This window comes from Pelodiscus sinensis, chromosome 1 (assembly GCF_049634645.1).
Source record: "Pelodiscus sinensis isolate JC-2024 chromosome 1, ASM4963464v1, whole genome shotgun sequence".
Lineage (NCBI taxonomy): Eukaryota > Metazoa > Chordata > Testudines > Trionychidae > Pelodiscus > Pelodiscus sinensis.
In genome coordinates, this window is record NC_134711.1 from 246158904 (window position 1) to 246184182 (window position 25279).

Consider the following 25279-nt stretch of genomic DNA (forward strand, 5'->3'; position numbering starts at 1 on the left):
GAAAAGTGGCCAGTTATTTAAACTTTTCCACTGGGAAATACAAAAGAAGCTAGTTTTGGATAGCCAGGAAAAAACTGTTAACACTGGCAAAGGCAACATCTAAAAAAAAATGAAAATGTCAAGAGATGTCACATCATTTTCCTTAGTTCATTTGATGTTTTGTTAGCATGATCCAGAAGTTGGTCCAAGCAGCAAAATTCATGTCTGGACTTCAAAATCTTCTTTAAATTTGAGAGTGTACGTATTTGGGCTTTGACTTGAGCCCATCTTTTCTGTTAGCATTTACCAGAAAGCAGATACTGATTTCTGTTTATTTTTAGGAAGGACGTTTGAAGGGGTCTGAAGAGTCTGTACTGCCTTGTTAATACATTCAAAATGATATCATTAAGATTGTTATGAAACAGTCAAGTGCAAATAGTGTGCAAGCTCTTTCCTGTCACAACCCATAGATACTTCTTGGGTTTTTCTAAGGACGTATGTCTGCAATTTTAACAGATGGGATGCTATTCCTTTGTTTTTCACCTTCATGCATCCTGTATTTTCCTTTTAAGCATAATACATTCGTGGTTTGCTCATGAGCATCATAATTATACTTTTTCCTTTTACTGCTAAAAATGCTACTTGTGTTTTGGAAGGAATTTCAATATTTTACATTTGTATATTTTGATGGGAAACCAGAACATGACATTTGCACATTCTGGCTCTTGGTTTTGTAGAAGGTGATGTCAATGCTTAAAATTTTATTTTCAATAACCTATTAGTCAAGTTATACATGCAATGGCATGAGCTTATTATTGATTTAATCATCGTCCCTTTAACTTCCTCCTCTCCCCATGCCACAGTAACTTGTCATGTTTTGCCTTAAGTTATATAATAATAAACATTAATCATAGATTAATTAATTGGGGATAATCATATAGACTTTGAAAACATGACTTCTATGCAGAACCTGATTACTGGGGAATGCTGTCTTGTCCTACACCCTTGTTGACATCCAAAGCTGAACATCCATAACTTCCATTGACTTGTATATTAAATTTGTGAGCTCAGCACTTTGGAATACCTGACTCTTAGTTCTCTGTCTCTTCCCTCACCCTTTTTGGATGAATTTACTTGCAGTAATGGGAGGCATAGTTCATCCAATAATGTGGGAAAATGAGATTTTCAGTCAACAATAGGAATAATGCATACTATTCTTCTAGTATGGCTTTCTAGTGCCCTGAATATGATTCATGGAGGAAGTGTCAGTGGTAGAGGAGCCAACAGACATGCTGAGCCCTAAGCAAGGTTGTGGAGGGCAGTCTTGGCAGGAAGGGAACGGCCCTTCTTCACCACAGCCCTGACCACACTGCATCCCCTCTCTAGCCCTCAGAGCAGTCCGGGGCTCCAGCAGCAATTTAAAAGGTCTGGGGCTCTGGCCATTGCCACAGGTGCAATAGCTCTTTTGAGTTGCTGGACACTGGGACAGTTGCTCCCTTTGCCCCACTCATCGGTGGGCTTGGTCAGTAGGAAGCAAAAATAGAATCTGTGACTATTTTTTTAGGGGGGTACTCACTCAGTCCTAGAATGTTTGTGATAGAGATAACTGATTGGATTTACTATTAATGAAACAAGAGATTTTTGTACTCTTGCATTATATGGAAAAAGCCTAACTCATATCATAGGATCAAAAAAGCAAAGGATTGGAAAGATCCCCTAATAAGTTATCTAGTCCATCTCCAGAGCAGTGCAAAGAGTATTCCATTTCCAGGCTTTGATCCTGCAGACACTTAAGCATGTGCATAAAGTTTGTAGGGTTCAGCTGCCATAGTATCATAGAACCATACTGCTGGAAGAGACCTCAGAACATCGTCAAGTCCAGCTCCCTGCTCTAGGCAGGACCAATCCCAACTAAATCAACCTAGCCAGGGCTTTGTCAAGCGGAGACTTAAACACCAAAAAACACAAAAGTAGTTTTTGCTTTGAGACATACATTTGGCTTTTAAATGAGAGACATAAAGGAACCTTTTTTTTTAGTCTGGAGTTTAACATTGGGGATTAATCCGGGCCGAGCTGGTATATTTTGGGAATTAATCTTTAGGCCAGACATTTTTAAAGTAAATCTCCCATTGACTCCAATGGGAATAGTTTTAGTACAACACTGGGGGCTTTTGAAAATTGTACATTTACTCTCTTATTAATTTAGAAAAAAAATGAACTGGTTATTTTTAATAATATTAGCAAAGATTTATATTATATTGAATTTGTTTTTCTTTGTGTGTATGACCATTGCCTAGCACACTGTGGGAAGTATCAGAATGCAATTAGTGTGCCTCATTGCTTAACAGAAAGATTTTTTTGAGGTATTACAATTTCTCCTGTGATGATATCCCTGGAATATTCTACAATGAAATCGAAAGCAGTGATGTATTTATCAGATTTAATGTTGACAACCTGCACTGTGCTCAGTGTTGTCATTAGTTTTATGTGCTTTTCATCATGGGATGATTTTATGATCTTACAAAATATACTTTATAAAAATAAGTGGCCACTATTTGTGCAGGCTTTGGGCTGTCAAATGTATTAAATATCATATCAAATTCTCTCTCAGTTTCCTTGCTAAAATATTTTTTTTCAAAAATGGTTTAATCTGTAATAATCAACAGGTTGCTCTTCAGCTACAAGGATCCACTTCTGTGCTTGCTTGAATCTTTTTTCTTTTTTTCTTCTCAAGACACATATAAGCGGATATTTTGTTGTATGAGGAATCTACGAAACAAACAATCCCCTTTCTCTTAGCGTATGAATAAAGAAGCAGGGTAGGGTCCTCTCCAATTTCCCTGTTACAAGTGTCTTTACCAACATGTGCATATATACCACTAGGTTTAGTCTGCTGGCTTGTGCAGTGGGAATCTTGTGCACATGCTGGAGGTGAGGGAGCTCCAGTGTCAGTCCATCTAGACTACTCTTAGTCCTCATAACATGCAAAGAGGATCTCTTGGACCATCTGTGAGTCTCGTACCTCTATCCCCTTTATTTGTGTCTCATCAGTTGTAAAGGTACGATTGTGCACATAATGCAGTGAGTGTTAAGATGGACAACTCATCTTTTTATGTTTAGTTTGGACACTACTTGATTAGGAGCAGAAAAAGTTGGGGTTGATAAAGGAAGTGTCTGAGAGTTGACCATGATTGCTCAGAGCTAGAGCATCACTTAAGGACAATGACAGAGCAGATGGCAAAATGGGAAGAATTTTAGAGCACAAAGATGAAAGTTTGAAAGAGTAAAGATAATAATTTGTGCAATGGTCAAATAGTCCCAGATAACATCTAACACTAATATTTCTGGTCATCGTTTCATGCCTTTGAGTAAAGTAAGACATTACTGCAGCACTACCAGTCAACTTACCGAGAAAAGGAAAACCTGGAACTCTTTAGCAGAAACAAGACTTTATACATATTCATTTCCCCCTGTTATATGAAGAAACAAACTGACAAAAATATAGTGACTGTGATAACTAAGAGTGCATTTACACTGCTCTTTATTTCGAGATAACTAGTGTTATTTTGAAATAACAATGCAAGCATCTACACAGCCATTTTATTATTTTGAAATAATTTGAAAATAATGGATGGCTTATTCTGAAACCTGTAAACCTCATTCTATAAGGAATAACACCAATTCCTAAATAGCTATTTTGAAATGAGGCATATGTAGATGCTCCATTGCTGCTATTTCAAAATAGCCTCTCAGCAGTTATTCCTCTAGGGCTCTAAATCAAGGTAGCATGTCTACATTAGGGAAGCCTTCCTTGGACTAATTTTGAGGCTTCCCTGCAGTGTAGCTGTGTTATTTCGAAATAAGATATTTTGGAATAACTATTCGCTTTTGCAGATCCAGACTAACACGGCTACCCCTCTAATACTATTCCAGAATAGTTTATTTCAAAATAGCCACGCAGTATAGATGTACCCATTATGGTAGGAAACACGTCAAAATACAATCCATGGCTGCAAACAGATCCATGTGGATGGATACCTGCTAGATCAAAAAGTTCGTGTCATTTGATTTGAAGAATCACATAGGGAACACTCTGTCAGAGTTTGTTCAGTTTATAATTTGATAAGGGCATGTGGTCAGGTGTGTGGTGAAGTGCAAGGTCAAAGAAATACAGCTAATTTGTCCCTGCCTTAACCCATCTTCTGCTCTTTGTTCACAATTTGTTAACATTTAGGCTGTGTCTAAACTACATGGCTCCGTCGACGGAGCCATGTAGATTAGGGTTATAGGCAAAGGGAAATGAAGCAGCGATTTAAATAATCGCCGCTTCATTTAAATTTACATGGCTGCCGCGCTGAGCCGACAAACAGCTGATCAGCTGTTTGTCGGCTCAGCGCGCTAGTCTGGACGCTCCCCTGCCGACATCAAAGCCCTTTGTCGGCAGCCCCGTTATTCCTCGTGGGATGAGGTTTACCGGGGCTGCCAACAAAGAGCTTTGATGTCGTCAGGGGAACATCCAGACTAGCGCGCTGAGTGGACAAACAGCTGATCAGCTGTTTGTCGGCTCAGCGTTGCAGCCATGTAAATGTAAATGAAGCTGCGATTATTTAAATCGCCACTTCATTTCCCTTTGCCAAAACAACAAATCTACATGGCTCCGTCGATGGAGCCATGTACTTTAGACGTACCCTTAATGTTCAAATGAAGGGAGCTGTGTCAATGCAGAGTGTGTATGACTTACACACACACTCAGAAGAGAGGAGCCAAGGATCTTTCATAGTCTGCAGCTTGTACATCTGAGGCCAGCATTCTCAGTGTGTTACCCCATCCATTAGCTTGCTTATGTGAGGGAAAGGAGCAATGAATCCTCAGGTGAGGGCTCTTAGCTCTGGAGTTTGGGGTATTGTTTTGGTTGGTGGAATTCCATGCATTGTGTGATCTAATACTAGTTACTTGAGGAATTTTGTTCTTTGTCACAAATGTCTGGAAGTTAATAATCTGTTAAATAAAAAAAACTAGAAAACAAACCTGACAGAGTGATAAGATATTAGAGGCATGGGAAATCTTCCACATGAAGAAAGATTTAAAAGGTTGTGACTGTTCACTTTGGAGAACAGATGCAGTAGATACATAAATTTAAACAAATGAATGGAATTGAAGAGGTAGATAGGGTACATAAAACTGCCCATTCTCATAATACAAGAATTAATGGATTCAATAAAATTGTATCGAATGTCCATTAGTTCTTATTTTATGAGAAGGGGTAAATGAAATTGAATATCACATGATTTAAAACAAAAATACTTCTTCAAATAGTGTAGAATTAACATTACCACTAGAATATCATTGAAGCTTAGAACTCAGTAGGATTAAAAAACTTTTATATGGATTATGATAGAGTTAGAAAGAGGTTTAAAAAAGAAACTAGCTATCATCATGTGTTTTTAACTGGTATAAATCCAACACAGTTCTGCTGACTTCAGGCTATCTGTAACAGTTGAGAATCAAGCTGATCAATTTTGGGAAAGCTATAAACTTTTGTGTTTCAGAGCATAAGCCAACCTCTAATTAAGGGAGGGTTAGAAAGCAATTTTCCCACTGGGGTTATTTCATAGCTGTCTACTGCAGGGCTTATTGTACCTTTCTTGAAAACAAATAGTAAGGACTACTATTGGAGGAAGAATACCTGACTAAAAATCAGAAAGGGGGCGTGATGCATACAGAATGGGAAGCGACTGTCTAGGAAGGAGTATGGCAGAAAAGGATCTAGGGATTATAGTGGACCACAAGCTGAATATGAGTCAGCAGTGTGATGTTGTTGCAAAAAAAGCAAGCATGATTCTGGGATGCATTAACAGGAGTGTTGTGAGCAAAACACAAGTCGTCATTCTTCCGCTCTACTCTGCACTAGTTAGGCCTCAGTTGAAGTATGGTGTCCAGTTCTGGGCACCGCATTTCAAGAAAGATGTGGAGAAATTGGAGAGGGTCGAGAGAAGAGCAACAAGAATGATTAAAGGTCTAGAGAACATGACCTATGAAGGAAGGCTGAAAGAATTGGGTTTTTTAGTTTAGAAAAGAGAAGATTGAGGGGGGACATGATAGCCATTTTCAGGTATCTAACAGGGTGTCCTAAGGAGGAGGGAGAAAACTTGTTCATCTTGGCCTCTGAGGATAGAACAAGAAGCAATGGGCTTAAACTGCAGCAAGGGAGGTTTAAGTTGGACATTAGGAAAAAGTTCCTAACTGTCAGGATAAACACTGGAATAAATTGCCCAGGGAGGTTGTGGAATCTCCATCTGTGAAGATATTTAAGAGTAGGTTAGATAAATGTCTATCAGGGATGGTCTAGTCAGTATTTGGTCCTGCCATGAGGGCAGGGGACTGGACTCGATGACCTCTTGAGGTCCTTTCCAGTCCTAGTATTCTGTGATTCTATGCCGAAAAGTTTGGGAACCACTGCTGTAAAGCTTCCTAGCTTTCTGGTAGCCAGATGCTTCATCTGGATCTGTAATGATGCAGCTTAAAGCTAAATTGCTTGAAGTTCCTATAGTTGAGGAAGAAGTTGCTGTTTCTTGAAAAGCTAGCTTTTATTTTTTAAACTTTCTTATTGTTTAAGAAAATGTATTTTTATTTTAATAAATAATCTTTCTGAGAAAAAATAGTAGTGTTGCCCCTTTTAAGTGACAACTTAAAAACTTTTAACAACTTTTCTAATCACTAAACTATAACTAAATACTATTCTTCATAAAACTAGATGGAGATTTTTTTTTAAATTATTTACATACCTGTTAATCACAATGTGGTCTGATTCCAGCTGCACAGTTACAATAAAAAGGAGGCGGAGAAGCAGTTAGAATACTCCTTCTTTTGTCACTCCTTTATATATATTTCTGTAAATTTCTACAGTGTATAGGGCTCCCACCAACTGGAGTGAAACATATTCACAGTGGGAGTGGAAAGAGATTTGGGTTGCAAATAGAAAAATATTTAAGGATCAGGTGAAATGTAAGCAATCAATATTTAGCCTTGGTTGATGGTAAATATACTCTATGTCTACATTTTCTGATGCATAAACACAGGAAGAAAGATTATATGAGCTTTGCTAATGAACACATTATATAAATTCAACTCTACTAAAGAAAAATTATTGATAGTGAAATAGAAATTAAAAAACTATTTTGTATGTTTGAATAATAGTTTGAAAGGTGTCAAATTATTATTATAATCAATTGTCATTGTTTAGCTCACTACATCTTAAATTTATTTTCCTATGAAGAACAAACACTCATTATTATACAGTGACAATTAATTCTGAAATGTATTTGACCGGAGGGCGGAGAGTTCTTTCTCCCCTTCATGTGCTACTATCCCAGGCTCCTGAGAGCCTGGAAGAATCTCTGTTCAATAAGTCATTGCAGCATCCTGACAGTTCAGATCATTTTGTAGCATACTGTCATCCAAATTACTTGATGCATTTGGAATGAATAGAGATGGGAACATTTTGTAAGTTATAACCATGGGATAATTTATTCATACAGAGAAGACATTGTATTTGATCACTGATAAATTTCATTCCCACTTTTATGGTAAAATTAAAAAAGGGTGTGTGGATTGCAACTGCTAGATTAATAATTTTACTGATGACTAAGAATGGAATTGATCTTTCTGTGCGTTATATAATCAGTTTAAAAGCTCCCCATGTTCTGTTTCTGACAGCTTATAAAAATACAAGGCAGAGAATTTTTTTAAATACTTAACTATTTTATGATGAATGTCACAGCCAAAGGATAATTAGGTGTGAATTATCACAACAGTAACTCTAGGAATATTCTTTCAATCAGCATCGAATCTCTTTAGCAATGATATTCCTCTAAACCAAATCAAATATGATATTTTCAGGCTCAAAGATCTCCATTTAGGAGACAGGAGAAGAGGAACTCGTAGGCTACTTTAGATCAAATTTATTGGGGATTTATGAACAGCTGGGAAAAATACTTTCTTAACATGAACATGATTAATGCTTACCACTAATATTTAAAAATGCTGGCCCTATTAAACAAGAATCTAGAGGGTTTCCCCGTTGCTCTTTCTCAACTTGATTCCAGCAAGATGCTGGTCATTGTGGCCTTGATACAGCGAAATACTCTAAGGCACATGCTTAACTTTAAATATGTGAATAATCCTATTGAAAGACTTACATGAATGATATTTACATCTTCTTTATGGCCCTTATATGCTCCCAGAGCTGTATTTAAGAGCTAAATGAAAAGAAAAAGAAAACGAGTTAGTCCAAAATCAATAAGAAAAATAAGGGAAAAGCAGAAACCCTTAAGGTAGAACAAGAATCCCAAAGCTGAAGGTGTGAAGGGTAACACTTGGACTTTAGGCACAGCCCTGAGCAAGAATAGCCACAGGAAGTATTGTGCCTCAGACATTCCTCTGATTCACAATTCCAGCCTTGCTTCCAACCTAGATTACATTAGATTAGCAGGAAATTATAATAGTGCTAGTTTGGTAGGTAGGGCACGGAGCCAAGCTTCACACACTGTACCTTAAAATAACATTGTGCCCCCTAACATTCACTACTGTTATGTGATATGATGTGTTTTGTACAACTATTTCTTGTGAGATATCATTTCAAGTTTTTACCTTTTAAAATGTGTGTATCATCATTGGATATGGAGTTATGATATTTCACCATATGTTTGTTTCTGATATATGTTATAAAGGGATCTGAGGAGTGCTCACAGACCAGCCTCTGAGAGGTGACATAAGGGTAGTAACAATACTTACACAGCAAGTTTCACATACACAATGGGTGTGATCAAGAAATTTACAAATCACCTGAGAGACACTAAGACTCGCCAGTACACCACAAACTTATTGGGTTGGGGAAAGCATATGTGTGTGTGTGACGGGAAGAGGGAATTCCTAAAAGGAAGAAGCAGAGTGCAAATAAAAGACAGTGGCATTAGCACTGGTTCTCTTCTTCTTCATCTCTACACAAGGAAACAAATTGTCTGGAAGACAAAATAAGACATCTTTGAACTGTGAGAGGGGTGGTCCCAGGTTGTAAGAAATCAGCCAGTGAACTGTATGAGAACTTATAGAGAGACAACTAGTTTGTTCTTAGAATTACTAGCTTTGGTTACATTTAGAAAACGGCTTGCAGCTTTCATCTTTTTTATTTTATTTTTTTTTGTAATTAGGTCTGATCTTCTATGCCTACACCATTTATTATCACTTAAAATCTATCATTATGTAATTTAGAGGGGACTGGATAGCACAGGGGATTGGTAATTTAGTGTTTTATCTAAACCAGTGTGCGTTTGACTGAAGTGTTTGGGCGAAATCTACTCAATGACTGGTGCATGATTACAATGGCTGGTGCATGATTATTTTGTGTGTTAAAAATGAAAGTCTTTATGAATGGGCACTTCTCAGTAAGTAGCTGAACAGTACAAGATATCACATTTCTGGTGTGCAAAGCTGGGACTATGGATCTGTGGGTGTCACTGTATTTATAATTAAAGAGTGCCTGGATATAGCGCTCTGGTATATGTCTGGGGTGTGGCTTGCATGTTAAAGGCTAGTGGTAAGTGGGTACAGTGGCAGCTCAGACAGCAAAGCAAGGAATAGTGCACACCAGACTGGATAATTAAGGGACCACGGCTGCATATAATCCACATTGCACCCTGGCAGATATCTCACCTAGGCTCTGTCTTAAAGCAAGAAGGGAGGAGTGAATTAATCGAGGGAGTGATTGCATGGGCATACATCACCCACTCCTGTATGTCCAGATTCCTGTAGATCAGGGGTCTCCAAACTACGGCCCGGGGGCCGGATGCGGCCCGCGAGGCCCTCTCATCCGGCCCGTGGAGACCTTTTTGGATTCAAAGGCAGAAGAAGTGAGATTGTTTCAAAACCCATTTGAAGCAGATGTGGCCAGTTGCCCAGATGAACTGCAGCTGGAAGTCATTGAGTTGCAAGCAAATGACCTCCTTAGGGACAAGTTCAAAATAGGACTGGTGGGTTTTTACCAGTTTTTGCCCAAGGAAGACTTTCCTAATGTCAAAACTTTTGCATCAAGGTACCTTTCAATCTTTGGAACAACATACCTGTGTGAACAAACATTTTCAAGAATGAAATACGTGAAGAACAATTTGAGAACAAACTTGTCCGATGATAATCTCAGGTCACTGTTGATGTTAGGGACAACAAATCTAAAGCCAGAAATGTCTGCTATTTTGGCATCCAGGAAACAATTTCACCATTCACGCTAATACAGGTGTTCATGTGTAGTGTATGAATGTGTTATTAAATAATAACTGAATAAAATAATATTAAATACATAATTAAAAACAACATCCATGTTTTGATTGTTTTTTATTTGGACCTCAAGTGTGTAGTCGGCCCCCGAACTGCTGTTTGATAGTTAATGCGGCCCTCGGGCTGAAAAGTTTGGAGACCCCTGCTGTAGATGTAGGACTCTCACCGGAATTTCAGGATGATTGTAACTTTCACCAAAGGTATATTGAGACTGCAATCACCTGGTATAACTGCAGCTTGTGCTATAATGTAGCTAGCTCAGGTACCCAAACAGTGAAATGATTGCAGCATGAACTGCAGCCTGAGCTAGCCCCCCAAGAAATTAGCTAGGGTTCTGGACAGACTCTTAGTGCCCAAGTTGCTGTGGATTCACTGCTCCAGTACATGAGCAAACTAGATTAAAGCAAACTCAGTTATGTCTACGGAACTGCAATCGCATCCTGTGACGGCAGTAGACATACCCACACTCTCTTGTATGGAAACAGTCAGAGTCACAGACTAGCCCAAAGGGAAGGAGAAAGCAGAATAGGTTAATAACTAGTTTAATACGATATGGAATAATCCTCTCAGCAGACTTGGAGGTTCACATAGTCTACCCTAACCTCCGCTCCATGCTCCTGCTGCATCACTATTCAGTGGGCTCTATTTCTCACTCTTCCTCAGGGTAGATTGATTTAAAACATAATTTCAAACATGGTTTAAATCATCAAGCAGAAAACCTTGATTTAAATAATTAATTTTAATCCTGGTTTGCATTTGTACTTTTTAGCTATTTCCTTAGAGACAGGCGGACTCTCAGTGTTTGGTAACCATTAAAACAGGTTGATTTGCAACTAACTATAGCTGTTATGCTACATTTCCTACTTCTTTTTGCTAACCAGGAGGAAAGACTTATTGAGGCAATTCTGTATCTTACAAACATTTATTCAGATTCTTAGTTGTAAGAATTTTTTTTATTTGCATTGGGAAATGATGAGTGTCTCGTTTCTTATTTACCAAGTGATTAAATTTTACTTGTGATTTGTGTCAAGGTGTATTTGCATGGAAATTGGAATTCAATTAAAATGCACAAAACATTATTTTCTTTTTTATGAGTTTAAAGTAAAACTATCTTAAATGTGTATGAGGAAAAATAAATTGATTAAAACTGTCTTGCATTTAAAACTAATTAATTAAACGAAAACATTTTTGTAGGCTAGAGAATTGACCTGATTGTTTCTGGCTACCGTGTCATTCAAGATTTTAGAACTAAAGGAGCTCATCCTCATACTTTTTTTTTTCTTTTCCATTCAGCGCTTGGACAAAAAAAATATAAGCTTTTTTTTTTCAACTCCTAATTGATCTCAACTTTGAAGGAACCAGACATTGCTGTGATGTAGGATTGTAGCCGCTAGTGGGCCAAATGTGCCGTAGCCCACCCATTTTGTATCCAGATCCACCCCTTCCAGTCATCTGGTTGGGAAATAGGGCCAGAGCGCTGAGGCTTATCCCACTTCTCCCTGGTGCTCTGGCTGGGAAGTGGGGTCAGTGTTTATCTCCATCCCTTTTGTTCCATTCTGCCCTCTGTAATTTCTTGCCCACCCTCCCAAAGTGGGACCTTCTGTGGGACCTACTCTGTGTTATAGCCCAAACTGAATATATGCATGAGAACTGAATCAGGAAAGTAAGTTGTCTCACTTAGCAGCACCAGAAGTTCTATATCTGGACATCCATGTATCTGATAAATTTCTTCTTGGAATTGGGCCCTGAATATAAAGGAAATTCTGCTAGATTGCTGACAATGGTAGGATTGTTCTGTTATTCTACTGTGGCAATGTCCTCGCTCAGACCCCTTGCCCTGGGACACCTTCCCGTCCACAAATCAGCCAAAGACCCCTTCTGGTGTAGTCACCCATGACTTTTATTGTCAGTTTCCCACCACCTTCTATTTACAGAATTTGGGATTACAGCAAACTCAGCCAGCCTCTTCTCCTACCTGGGAGACACAGTCAACCACATCCTGGCTCGTTAAAAGCATTTGCGGAAAAGAGCATCTAGATTGGCACGGATGCTTTTGCGCAAAAGCGCTTTTTGCGGAAAAGCATCCGTGCCAATCTAGACGCGGTTTTGCACAAGAAAGCCCCGATCGCCATTTTCGCCCTTGGGGCTTTTTTTGCTCAAAACAGTCCTCCTCTGTCTACACTGGCCCTCTTGTGCAAATACATTTGCACAAGAGGGCTTATCCCTGACCGGGAGCATCATAGTATTTGTGCAAGAACACTGACAATCTTACATTAGATCATCAGTGTTCTTGTGCAAATTCAAGTGGCCAGTGCTTTTGCGGAAAAACTTGCCAGTCTAGATGCAGCCGTAATGAATAGAATAGCTGGGCTTTCACTTCGGTTTTGTAAGGTAGTTAGTATGCATGCTTTCCCAATACTGTGTATGTCTTCAAAAAGTAAAAAGCATGAGAGTACAAATATAATCCTCTTTAGCTATCAGAAGGTAGTAAATCAGGATATGTGCTGCAAAAGTATCTAACAAAATCGCTAATTTCCTGTACTGCAATCATTGAATAAGTAAATACTTGTGTTGTCATATCAGCAAGTATTGCAAATTAAAGAAAGAAAGAAAGAAAGAAAGAAAGAGTCCAGTGGCAAGGAAATACCATTCTGCTGGACTTTGTTCAGAGATGACGTGTGTGTGGGGAGGGCATGCACTCCTCACATTTGCTGCTTGGTTTGCACTGAACATGCTCAGTAAGACTGTTGAAGCTTGCTTCCCTCACTTTGCCTCCCTCCCACTCCCTCTCCGAGTGGACACAGGTCACTCATGACTTGGCTAATGCTTTGGCCTTTGGAGATTTGTTAGAGATAGAAAAGCATACACAGTTCTTTTGCCTAAGCCTTCTTTATTAAAAAAAAAAAGCTATACATTCTATGTCAGTACATGTGGTAAACAGTGTAATTTCTGATATCAAATTGTCATTTGGAAACAGTAGAGGTAAGAGCAAATGTGCTACTGAACAAGATCAGCAGTTCTGTCTTGCCAAATTGTGAACAGCCATCTATCAAAAGAAGGCAGTTGCATCACACACAACTATCACAGAAATATAGAACATAACGATGGGAAGGCCCATTAGATTATCAGCACATCTCCATGACAGTGAAAGATTGTTCTCTAAAATATATGCTTCTGAATACTATACACTGTTTTAAAAGCTTGAAGAAAAAGTTGGCACAATTACTACTAAGACATTATTTTGTGTTTATTTTAAATTATTGTAGTAGATTACAATAAATGTAGGTCTTAATGTAAATTATGAATTTCAAATTTAATTTTAAATATGTATTTTTTTCAAAATAAACCTGTATCAATTTAAATTTTAAAATCTAATTTTATGTATTTATTTTATTTATTTTAAAGTAATCAGTTTATATCCACCTGAACAAATACCTGTAGATTATTGTCATGTTCCTTCCACACTGTGTCATTGTATAACCTGTCTAAATATATTTAGGGCCATTTAATTTTTATTCCTAAATCAATCTAACAGTATGTTCATCTTTGCTGGCTTCTGCATTCTCTCCCATTTGTCATTATCTTTTTGGTCATGTAATACTTCTAATTGATATTACATATGCAAGTGCACCAAGTGTGCACCAAAGGTTATAAGATCAAGCATTTCAGAAGGCAAAGAAATGTTCCAGTAAAGTTATAGAACAGAAAAACATGAGCTGCCACCTTATTAATTTTGAGTTCAACAACACCAGATGAATCCCTGATGAAAATGAGAATAGCTCCACAAGAAGAAATGCTGTAAATTGTGTGTACTTACAGCAAAGTTTATTATGGCCAAAGTGCCATAGGCCAAAAGAGGAACCCTGAAATCTAATATTTGACATTATAACTTTTTTCTGTCAGTGTTAGCAGATTTCCTAGATAATACTTTGGAATTTATTTTGTTTTTTGATTAGTTAATAGTGCTTATTCGAATACACAAGTACTGTTTAAACACCCAAGTTAAGATTTAATACTCTACAATTTTTAGAAATGATTCATAGATTTCAGTATTTCAGTTTCAGTGTTGAATCTAATTATGGTAACATCTAAATATCAGAGATGTAGGTTGTGTCTGAGATTGGCCATCCAAATGAGTGCTCATTTTAGTTTTCCACAAAGGCTTCAGCCATTGTTAATGAGTCAAAATAAGAAGGACATTTTTGAAAATGCATGTCCTAGATTGTTAGCATCTCACTTCCTTCTGTACAAACCCAGCACATGAAAGTGCAAATATCCATCTAATGTCTGTTTTTGTGTGATTTCTGGGGTTGTATTATATATCATTCTACGAAGATGAAAGGAAACCATGATGAAAACAAAATGCCACTCAGATCAAAATTAGTCACTTTATTTTTAGTTTCTCTCTCATCTTTCTCCTTTGGAGCTAGAGCAACTTTTTTTATTCTTGTCAATTCACTAGCTCCCTTCTATTGGGATTATATGTGTATTTAGTTTTATTGCTCTAAAAATGGCCATGAAACTTAATACAGAGTTATAGGGTTTACTGTTTGTTTTCTTTATCTGATATCATTAAAACTTTTTGTTCCTTGTCTGATAAATGAGTGAAATGTACATCTCCTCACTTATTTGTGCCGGTGGAAATAGCAGTCATAAATAGCCCACAAGAGGCAGTGAGAGAATTACTCCAGTGCAGATGTTGCATCCGGCCACTGTAGCCGTCCACTATGGTTCCTCATAAAAGAATTCAAGAAGTGAATCTGCCAAGGGGAGATGCAATACTATAGCATATGCCACTAAAGCCATTATCGTTTTTGGTGGAAGCCATAGGTAGCACTATGGAGGTGGCCATAACTTTAAACCAGTCTCAGTTATGCTGAGGGCCATGTCAGCCCTTACAGGAGCCCAAAGTCTAAAGGGTGCAAAACTAACTAAAGTCAACACTGCCCCTGTGCTCCCTGGGTCTTTACTTCTGTCCTCTGCCTCAGCACAAAATCTGACCCATCGTGCTGAATTGAATTAAAAGAATCTGGTTTGTGTAGTATCATAAGAACTGGCAAATAACTCCACCATCAAAACATTTGCTCAAGTAATGAGTCACAAAACTGATCTGGTTACCCAAATTAATATAATAGACTTCAATTCTGAAGATGCTATGGCAACATCTAAAAGCTTCTTGTTTGCTTTGGAAACCTACCCCTCTAACGCACATTGACCTATGCAGGAAGAGCAGAGCATGGCACTTTTTTTCAGCTTGTACAGTAGTTAGGTGTTCCAGAATTTTCAAGTGCAGGTGAATGATTAACATACATGTGGCATGGAGTTAAACAGCAGGTTGCAATTTTATTAATTATAGCTTGGGGAGGGGCACTACAGTGCCCTCACCAGCTCTCATGTACCAAATCTTTAACTGCTTAGCATGCAGATCATAGGTCTTTAAACACAACTCAAGCAATAATTTGGAGTAAAGCTTCCCTAGTCTACTCTATGGACTGAGTTGAGTTGTGAAACTTCCTTTTGTGCTCCTTTCCCCCCATCCCCCTTTTAGGGGAAGTGGAGTGACAAGAGTCCACAAACTGGAGTAGGAGAAACCTCAGTCTGCAAAGACTTTGAGCTCCCTACCCCCAAACACAATGTCCACCTGTACAATCCCAGCTCTCATTTACCTCTGTGAGCTGGCCCTATTAACCTTTTGCCAAATGCACATCAGCCATAGTTGTGAGAAATCAGCAGACATAAGAACCTTGAATCCTATTATTTTTTAACCCCACTGTGATACAGTTGACTCCTGTGCTACAGGAGGCTTCATGGAGGGTGAAAAAAAAAATCCTCTGGGCTGCATTCCCAATAGGTAATTTAGGCCCCATGGATATAATTTTACTTAATGGTCTCTAAGTATTAATGGTTCAGATACTGAAAAAAGGGTCCCTTGTAGAATTGAGTTTATAATTTATCCATAGGGCTCATCTACACTGGCCCCTTTTCCCGAAGGGGCATGGTAATTTTTGAGATCGTAATAGGGAAATCCGCAGGGGATTTAAATATCCCCCGCGGCATTAAATAAAAATGTCCGCCGCTTTTTTCCGACTTTTAGAAAAGCTGGAAAAGAGCGTCTACACTGGCCCCGATCCTCCGGAAAAAGCGCCCTTTTCCGGAGGATCTTATTCCTTCCTTCAAAGTAGGAATAAGATCCTCCGGAAAAGGGCGCTTTTTCCGGAGGATCGGGGCCAGTGTAGATGCTCTTTTCCGGCTTTTCTAAAAGCCGGAAAAAAGCGGCGGACATTTTTATTTAAATGCCGCGGGGGATATTTAAATCCCCCGCGGATTTCCCTATTATGATCTCAAAAATTACCATGCCCCTTCCGGAAAAGGGGCCAGTGTAGACGTAGCCTTAGTGTATTTTTGTCAGGATTGAGGTTTTTTTAATTGTCTCTTTAATTTTATAAAATTCTTCATTTAGCGGAAATGGAGAAATTGTTTTCTAAATGATTTCAAAATCAAATCTACTCTTCAGTGATTTCCTTTGCAGGAAACAGAACATTGTTATAAACAGAGAGATCCAGCCAAATGTATTCATGAGTTTCCAGGGTTCCCAAGCTCAGGAGGGTAGGGATGCTGGCAATGCAGAAGATAAACCCTATGCCAGGGAAAGGCTGACAAACTTTGCAAGACCCAAGAGGAGAAAGGGTCAGCTCTACAGGGAATTGTGAAGCAACTCAAGGAAACAAGAGCTTAGCTAAGTTAACACGGCACCTCCTGTGCAGCATAATACCCTGTACTAAGTCTAATCCCCTTTATGTAGCTTGCTGTGGCTGAGCCTAAGACCTAAGGCCTACAGCCACTTTCCTGAATGAATCATACTGAAGAGAGGGATGGTGGAGGACATGGAGGTGCTATGCAATAATTTAAGAATATTGACATGTCATCATTCTATAGATACTGGTTGTAACCTTGTCGGTGAAGTGAAGTGAATGTATAACTATGAAAGGTTATCAGACTTTTCAGAATGAATGGATAGGTGTAGCTTAATAGGAGGCTGTTGGAAAAATAAGTAGTAAAACATCACAACAGCTGTAGATTAGCAGCTTCCGGACATTTCTAAGTCAGTTGTCAATTCTGAAGTTCTATAAAGTAAAAGCTTTGCTAACTGGCATGTTGGAGGAGTGGGAGTGCTGGTAAGCAAAAAAAAAAAAAAAAAAAAAAAAACCAATTCCAGTTAACTAAGATGAAGGGAGTTGGGGTGTGGGAGGAGGCTCAGAGCTGGGAGTTGGAGCATGGGAGAGGGTGTGGTGCATAGGCGCTGGCTGGGAGTTTGGGTGCAGGAGGGTGCTTGTGGCAGGGGGTTGGGACATGGGAGGAGTTTCAGGGTACTGGATCCCAATGGCACTCATCTTTGATGGCTGCCTGTAAGCAGCAATATGTTTCTGCTTCTCCTAGGTGGAGGTGTGGCCAAACAGTTCACGGCTCCTCCACCTGCAGGCATTACCCCCTCAGCTCCCATTGGCCATTGTTCCTGGCCAATGGGAACTGCAGAGCCAGTGCTTGGGGCAGAGTGGTAACAGTGCATGTAGCTGCAGTGGTTATTCTTCAACCTAGAAGCATCAGGGACATGTCACCACCCATGCGAAGTCATGTGGAGCCAAGTAAGGAGTCTGTGAGCCCTATGCCAACCAGACCCTACTGAAGATCAGAAATGCCAGCTTATAGAACATCCCAGTTGGTAAAGTGCTGGATAACAGAGCTCTACTATAGCTGTTTTGATAAGGCTGGAAGCCTAGAGATGAAAGGGACACTAAATACTTAAAAGGTCTCTCTGGAGGGAAAGGAGAAGTGAGTTGTGTGAGTGTTCCTGGTAAGAATAGGCAGAGATGGACAAGGGGAATAGGTTTTCTGGGAGTGTCCTGAAGGCAGTGGGGGCTTCCCTGGTTTCCAGGGAATGATGAACCTCAAGAAGAGTCAGGCAAGCATACAGGCCTGTTGTCTTCAGATCTGTTTGCTCTGAAATTCATGTGTTGTAAATAAAATGATGCGCTGCTTTCAGAAGATTGTGGTTAAGACAGTGGCCATCAGGACTGAATTTATGGGCAAGCAACAGCCTGGAGTGCCAGGGTTAGTGGGGAGGTACCTGGGTCAGAGTACTGTTTTTTGATGTTAGTGACAAAAGGGAAAATAGAATGTTTGAAGTAAAATGTTTCTGGTATTTGTATGTGAATTCATTTTTTGCTAACCTCCTAGAATGTTCTGGACCTTTGTAAAATCTCATGGAAACGTCCAGACTTTCTGAGGACTACATTTTCTTTGAACCTCCTAAAATGGTGTCAGCCATTCCTTGGGTGGGTGTCATCAGTCAGTCAGTGTCATATAAGAACGAAGTGAGAGCCCAGCTACAATAATATGAAGCTGTTTATTGTGAATTTTGAAATTGTACTTGGTTTTCAGACCTGGGGAGTATAAGTAGCAACTAATAAAGGACATATTTAATAGGATACCATAATTATCTGTCAAACCCCTATCTACGCAACAATGTCAAAGAAATGCTGTTACTAATTTTGCTATGCTTAACACATAATGTTTGTTGATCTTCTAAGACTGTGGAACCTAGATTTTTGCTCTCCCTACTATAGTCTTATATCTAAAATAAATGTTGCCCCCAAATAAGCCTTCAGGTTCTCAGTATAGGAAGTGAAAAATTCAATTGCAATCTAGTTTGCAACAAAGGGCAAATCTGATTAGAAAATATCTGAAACAGAACATCATAGGCTGGGCTTTAGGCAGTAGCGATCGTCCCAGTGCAAAAGAAATTGAGGTGTGAAGTGTAAATGATGAAATCCTATAGCTAAGGAATTAGCTTCAGATTTACCAGAAGACAAGGAATGAAAATGTGAGGAAAGTGATGGAGACTCATTCAGTTTTCCTGGCAGCATAAAGGAGAGTGACGATAAAGAAGATTGTGGATCATGTGAGAAGTAAAGAAATGATAAAGATGAATCAACATCGCACAAGGACAGAAAAGTTGCAGTGAGAAAAATTGCACACCACAAATCGGTACAGTAGATCCTGCTTTATGTCCGGTAATCCTAAATTCTGCTGATATAGATTGTACAGTTTAGAATGGGCCGGGCAAAACTGAGAATATGTTTCCAGGAAATAGGCAGAAGCAACATATCTCAAAGCAACATATCTACAGCAAAAGAGTGCTTGAGAATGGTGAGCAGCTGCATCAGCATTGGCTAACTTTCTCAAAATCAACTGACAAAGTGTCCTGGTTTTGTGGCAAAATGCTTGACAAAAATGCTAAAATTGTTGCTTGTGCTTTCTGGGTACAATTACTGGCATATCTTAATGGATGCTCTGAAAGCAACACAAAAAGTCACCTGGCCATTTTATGGCCTACTCCTAATGGATGGAGGTAGAATCCATGCTAAAGCTGAATAAATGCATAGAAAATCAGAGCATTATTTATGTGGAAACCAGCATTATAGGAATGTTCTCAAATATCTGATCTAAATTACCCTGCTCCTTGCAAAGAATAATTTGGCTTTCTGGGACTCTTTGGCTAAGTTGTTCACTGGACATAACAATAATTTCCTCGGATTGGTAGATCTCCTTATATGATGATATCATGCACAAGCACCCATGCTGAGTAGTTCATAAAGAAACTATGGACCATTTCTGCAGCAAAACCATTCAAAATGAATTGATTTACCTTATGGCAAAGAAGGTGCTTGACAATATATTGAGGCAGCTCAGCAAAGAGAAGTACTACACCATAATAATGGACTGCACTCCGGACATTAGTCACAGTGAAAAGATGTCATTTACAGTAAGATTTGTTGATGACAAGGATGTCTGTATTCAATAAAGGAACACTTTATCGGTTTCCAGTCTGTGGGTGACGCTACTGGAAAAGGCCAAGCAAAGCTGTTTATGAATGTTCTGAAGGAAAATCAAATAAAGCTTTAAGGAAGCCATGGTCAAGGATAAGATAATGACACAAACACACACAAGAAACAGTGGCATCCAGGTAAGGATCCGTAAGCTGAATCCAAGAGCTTTTTTCATGACTCATGGCTGCCATTCCTTCAAGCTGGTTGTTTCAGATGCAGCATCATCTTCTTTAGTTTTAGTGTCTCACTTCAGAGTACTGCAAAGGATATATGTCTTGTTTTCAGTGTTAATTACCAGACAATGTTGCAAATCTGACCATAAAGGCCCTAACTGACATTAGGAGAGCCATTAGGAGAGCCATTTACAGCATAAGGCCAGTGAGGTATCAAGTGGCTGACGGGATCCCTGGGGTATAACCTGGAAATGTGATACCACTTTGCTCCCTTAACTCTCAGCCTGGACTGTCTTTCACAATGCTTTGCTAGTGACACTTAGCAAATCCCTCCAGGGGCTGCTATCACTCAGCACAACAGCATGTGGAGCCCTGCACTGAGGTAGCTTGCATGGATGCTCCCCAAATCACTCATGAATTACACAGAGAAAGGCACCAGCCAATTCCCAGCAGCTCTTCAGCCTTGCCACCCAAGAGCTGTATCATCTTGCTTTGTCAGAAGCCTGGCGAGTGCAAAATTATTACCGAGTTCACCTCTTCTTCAGTGTGGAAAGGTCATGCATCAGCCTTTGTAACTTGAGCTGAGATTTCCCAAGCACTTAAACCAAACTACACTGTTTAAGGTAACATATACAATAGATTTATTTACTACAGAAAGATAGATTTTAAGTGGTTGTAAATGGTCAGCTTACAAGAGATGTTTAAAAAAAAAAGATAATTGCACCGTAATTATCAAAATCTTAAACCGTATTACACTAGAGAGTATCTAGATCAGCAATTTTCTCTCCCCTGTAGATATTACAGTTCATAATACACAGATTTCCCTCTTAAATCTGGACTTCATCTTCTCAGTGTTCTTGGTGCTTCTAGCATAGGTGGGGAGAGAAAGGCAAAAGCATGCAGCTATTGTTCTTGATTTTATTCCCTTTAGTTCATGTGCCTAGAAGACATTTGTCTAGACATGTCCTGATGGGCTTTGCTGAATGACTGGATTGGGCAGTCCTCCTGTGCAATCTTGTGCAACTGGGGCTATGTCTAGACTTCAGGTTTCTTTCGGAAGGAGCTTTTCTGGAAGAGATCTGCTGAAAAAACTTCTTCCGAAAGAGAGCATCCACACTGCCAAAGTGCATTGAAAAAGCGATCTGCTTTTCAAAAGATAGTGTCCACACTGAATGGACACTATGTCGCATATAAGATGTGATAACTGTGGATGGAGTGGCCATAAGGGCACCTGTGTTTTTTCCTCTTTCCTCTTTTTTCAAAAGAATTCCCTTTTCCCTGTCCCCACACACTTTTTTTCCGAAAGAGCTCTTTCAGAAAAAGGCTTCTTCCTCGTAAAAAGAGGTTTACCAATGTAAGGAAAACCCCTCCATTCTTTTGATTTTTTTTTCAAAAGAACACCATTGCAGTGTGGACGTAAGTGAAGTTTTTTCAGAAAAACGACTTTTTTTCCAAAAAAACTCTGTTGTGTAGACATAGCCTCGGTTATAGAGTGGAGCAGTCCCCATTGTTTGAATTGTAGATCTCTTGATTACAACTCTCCTGCTGATGCGTAGTTGTTGAGCTCCCTCCTGGGAGTGATTTGCCTTCTTTGAATGTCACTAGCAAACTTAAAAAAAACGTATTTCAATAATGGATCTGGCAGAATCAGCTATAGCCAATGCCAGAATCCAACACAATGGTCAAAGCGTATCAAACCAGATCATACACTGTGTTTTGGCATGATATCCTGTTCTAAGTAAATGTTGCAAGCAAGGCATTACAAACTCAGTTAATTGACTTTGTGATCACTGCTACTTTGATGAGAAGCTGCCTTGGTGTTGTTGTGGCCTTCGGAGACATTATTGATGCCAAAGAAATAGCAGAAAAAGTTAAGAGCTGAGCCTGTTTTTGAGGAAGAGAGTTGTGTTAAAAGGGGAGAAATGAGGTGATGGGAAGCTTGGAAGAAAAATTCAAGAGGAATGTTTTTGCTTGCTCATTAACACTGGTCATGGATCCATCAAAGAAAAATTTGGACAAATGACTTGGGTTTTCTTATATGACCTTAATACGCTGCCTGTGGACAGGAAAGCGCTCTTGAATGTTTGGACTTCAGTGATAAAATCCTCTATGTTGAACTGGATCCATCACATTTTGCAACACAAGCAGCACTCTTCCCTTCAACTCTGCCATTTCATTCATCATGTAGAGCTGAAGGATACATTATAATGTATGGATAGCTCTGAGGATTCTGTCAGTCACAGTTGAAAGAGGTGAGGGCAGCTTTTCAAAGCTCAGACTCATGTAAACATATCTTTGATTGATGATGGCTGATGACAGACTGACATCACTTGCTATTTTATTTGCAAATGCCATTGGCCAGTTATTGGACCTCTCTGACACTGTGCTTCAGTTTATGACGGCAAAGATGAGGAAAGCGACCTTTTGAACTGAAGGACTAAGGCTAACATTCTAAGGCTGTACCTATTGTAACAATTATTTAATACTAGTTCACCCAATCTTAGTGCACTGTAGTGGGGTGGAGTGGCTGCCTACTGGCCTTGAAAAGGGAGGACCCTCTCCCTGAAACTTGTTGGACAGCACCTGGCCCTAACAACCCACCAGACAGGAAGCCAGGAGGTGGGGCCAGGGATATAAAAGGCTGAGCAGAGAACCCAGTCAAACCCCAGTTACCAAGGAAGCCAGAAGACTCCGCTGCACTCCCAAGTGAGGAACTGGAGCCTGAGGAATCTGAGGACTGGCCAGGGATGCCAGGCCCATTACAGGAGGACTGCCCAGAGAGTTTCTTTACCTGGCCGGAGGACTCCGAACCACAGTGCCCAGATGACCTGCTCTGGATCCAGGTACAGCCCGAGGCAGGGAATGGAAACAGCCCAGGGATATTCACCCCTTGTTTGCCAGAAGGTAAGTAGGTTGTGGTACGGATCCCCGCTGACCCAGCAGCCGACTGCTCTGCTGCTGCTAGAGCCCTGGGTGGCAGTCTTCCCCATCACCTGTTCCCATTCAGTGGCCTACATCTGCCAGACCCCCGCCTGAGCAAGGGGACCTGGCTAGGGTCGTTGCAAACAGGCCTTGAACTATTTGTGTGTGTTTGCCTGGAGCCCCTCCCTGAACCCGGGTCTGGGCGTTGAACTCGCTGTGTAGTTGCCTGTTATGCCTCCCTGAATTAGGGTCGGGCCTAAGGATGGTCTTTGGGGTGTATTGTCGTCCTGCCTGGAGCAAGGGCTGGTGCCCTTTTTATTATAGACTGTGTGGTGGTGTAGTGGGGCTCAGCCCCTCCCTGAGCCCCCGCTGAGCTACGTGCATATTTCAATTTCTTGATGTTAGTACCTTTCAGTTATTCTTAAAATTAAAAGGTGTTTATAAACTGAGGAAATGAATTTATTTGCTTATCTAGGGCATGAATAAATACAGATTTATGGATCCTAGCAGGCAAATATATTGTCTTATATGAAAGGGATAAATCATACATCAGACTTATGAAATGTGCTATAAATGCAATAAATATAAGTCTCAGAGGAGTAGCAGTGTTAGTCTGTAACAGAAAAAACTTAAAAAACAACAAATGACGAAGAATTGGGTTATGCCCATGAAAGTTCATGATACCATCTACATGTTTTGTTAGTCTCTAAGGTGCTGCAGAACTATTCATTGTTTATTAAAGGTTTTTTCCAATAAATATAAGGCATTCAAAAAATTAACAAATAGAGTTGGGGGCTTTGAAGATGCTCCTAGCCTGAGATGCCATTTAGTCTAGGACGAGCCCTGGTGACCATCACTCCAGGAAGGAAGAAAATTGAAAGTACTGAAGCTAAGTCAGACCTGCTGAAGGAATTCCAGCTCACTGCAGAGGAATTGAGCCCAAAGCCTGATGTGAGTGTGAGAGGGTCACATGACCCCATCCTGACAAAGGTGATGATCTGAAGCCTGCACTCAAAGACCAAGACAAGTAAAGGGTGTAGTTATCCCAGTAAGTGGGACCATGACCATCTTTTATAGACCTAAGAGGCAGGAGGAATAATCCACCGCACTCAGTGGATCTGCTGCTTTTTTAAAAAAAGGGTGTTTCAATTTTGTTATTGCATAGCTTTGTTACACCACTCTATTATCAGATGTGATGCCTGGACATTACATAGTTTAACACAGTTGTCCTCAGCCTCTAGGGCTTGATCTAAAATAGGATTGCATTAAGAGCCGTATGCAGTATTTTCTTCAAAAGAAAGACTTTAAAGACTGAGCTATTTTGGTGAACATACAGTTTGAAATGTTTGTGTCAGTGAAAAATATTGTCTAAGCTATGTCCAGTTTGTCTGCAAAAATGCTGACGTTATTTTGTGTGGTGCATTTCAAGGATAGAACTGGGCTAGAGTGTATCGTTACCATGGTCATATGGCATTTCTTTAGCCTTCATAATTGACTGAGGCTATTCCATATCATCATAAAGGTCAGTACTACTTATTATGACTCCATTTCTGACAGGAAGAGACTATGTTTTGAATGATTTATTTGATCTAATTAGATAAACCATATTGTTTTCCCTTTCCAATGTTTGAGATGCTAAGTGTTATAATTACACAGATTTCTGTTTCCATTATTAGCAATTCAAATTAGCATTGTATAATTATTTGGAGATGGGTGTAATTGAAGATTTGGTCTGGCCTGTGTTACCAATTAATAGTATATCACTTCATCAACCTAACATTATTATTATTATTATTAATACTACTACTAATAATAATAAAGCTCAGAGTTAAAAACATCTTGGGAATGGAGGTCATATGTAACTCTGAACAAAACATTATGGCGGTTGTTTCAAAACTTTACAACTAAATATCAGCTTCATACAGCTTTGAAACTTTATTATGAAGAAGAAAAATGCAACTTTTAATCATCTTAATTTAAACAAAAGAT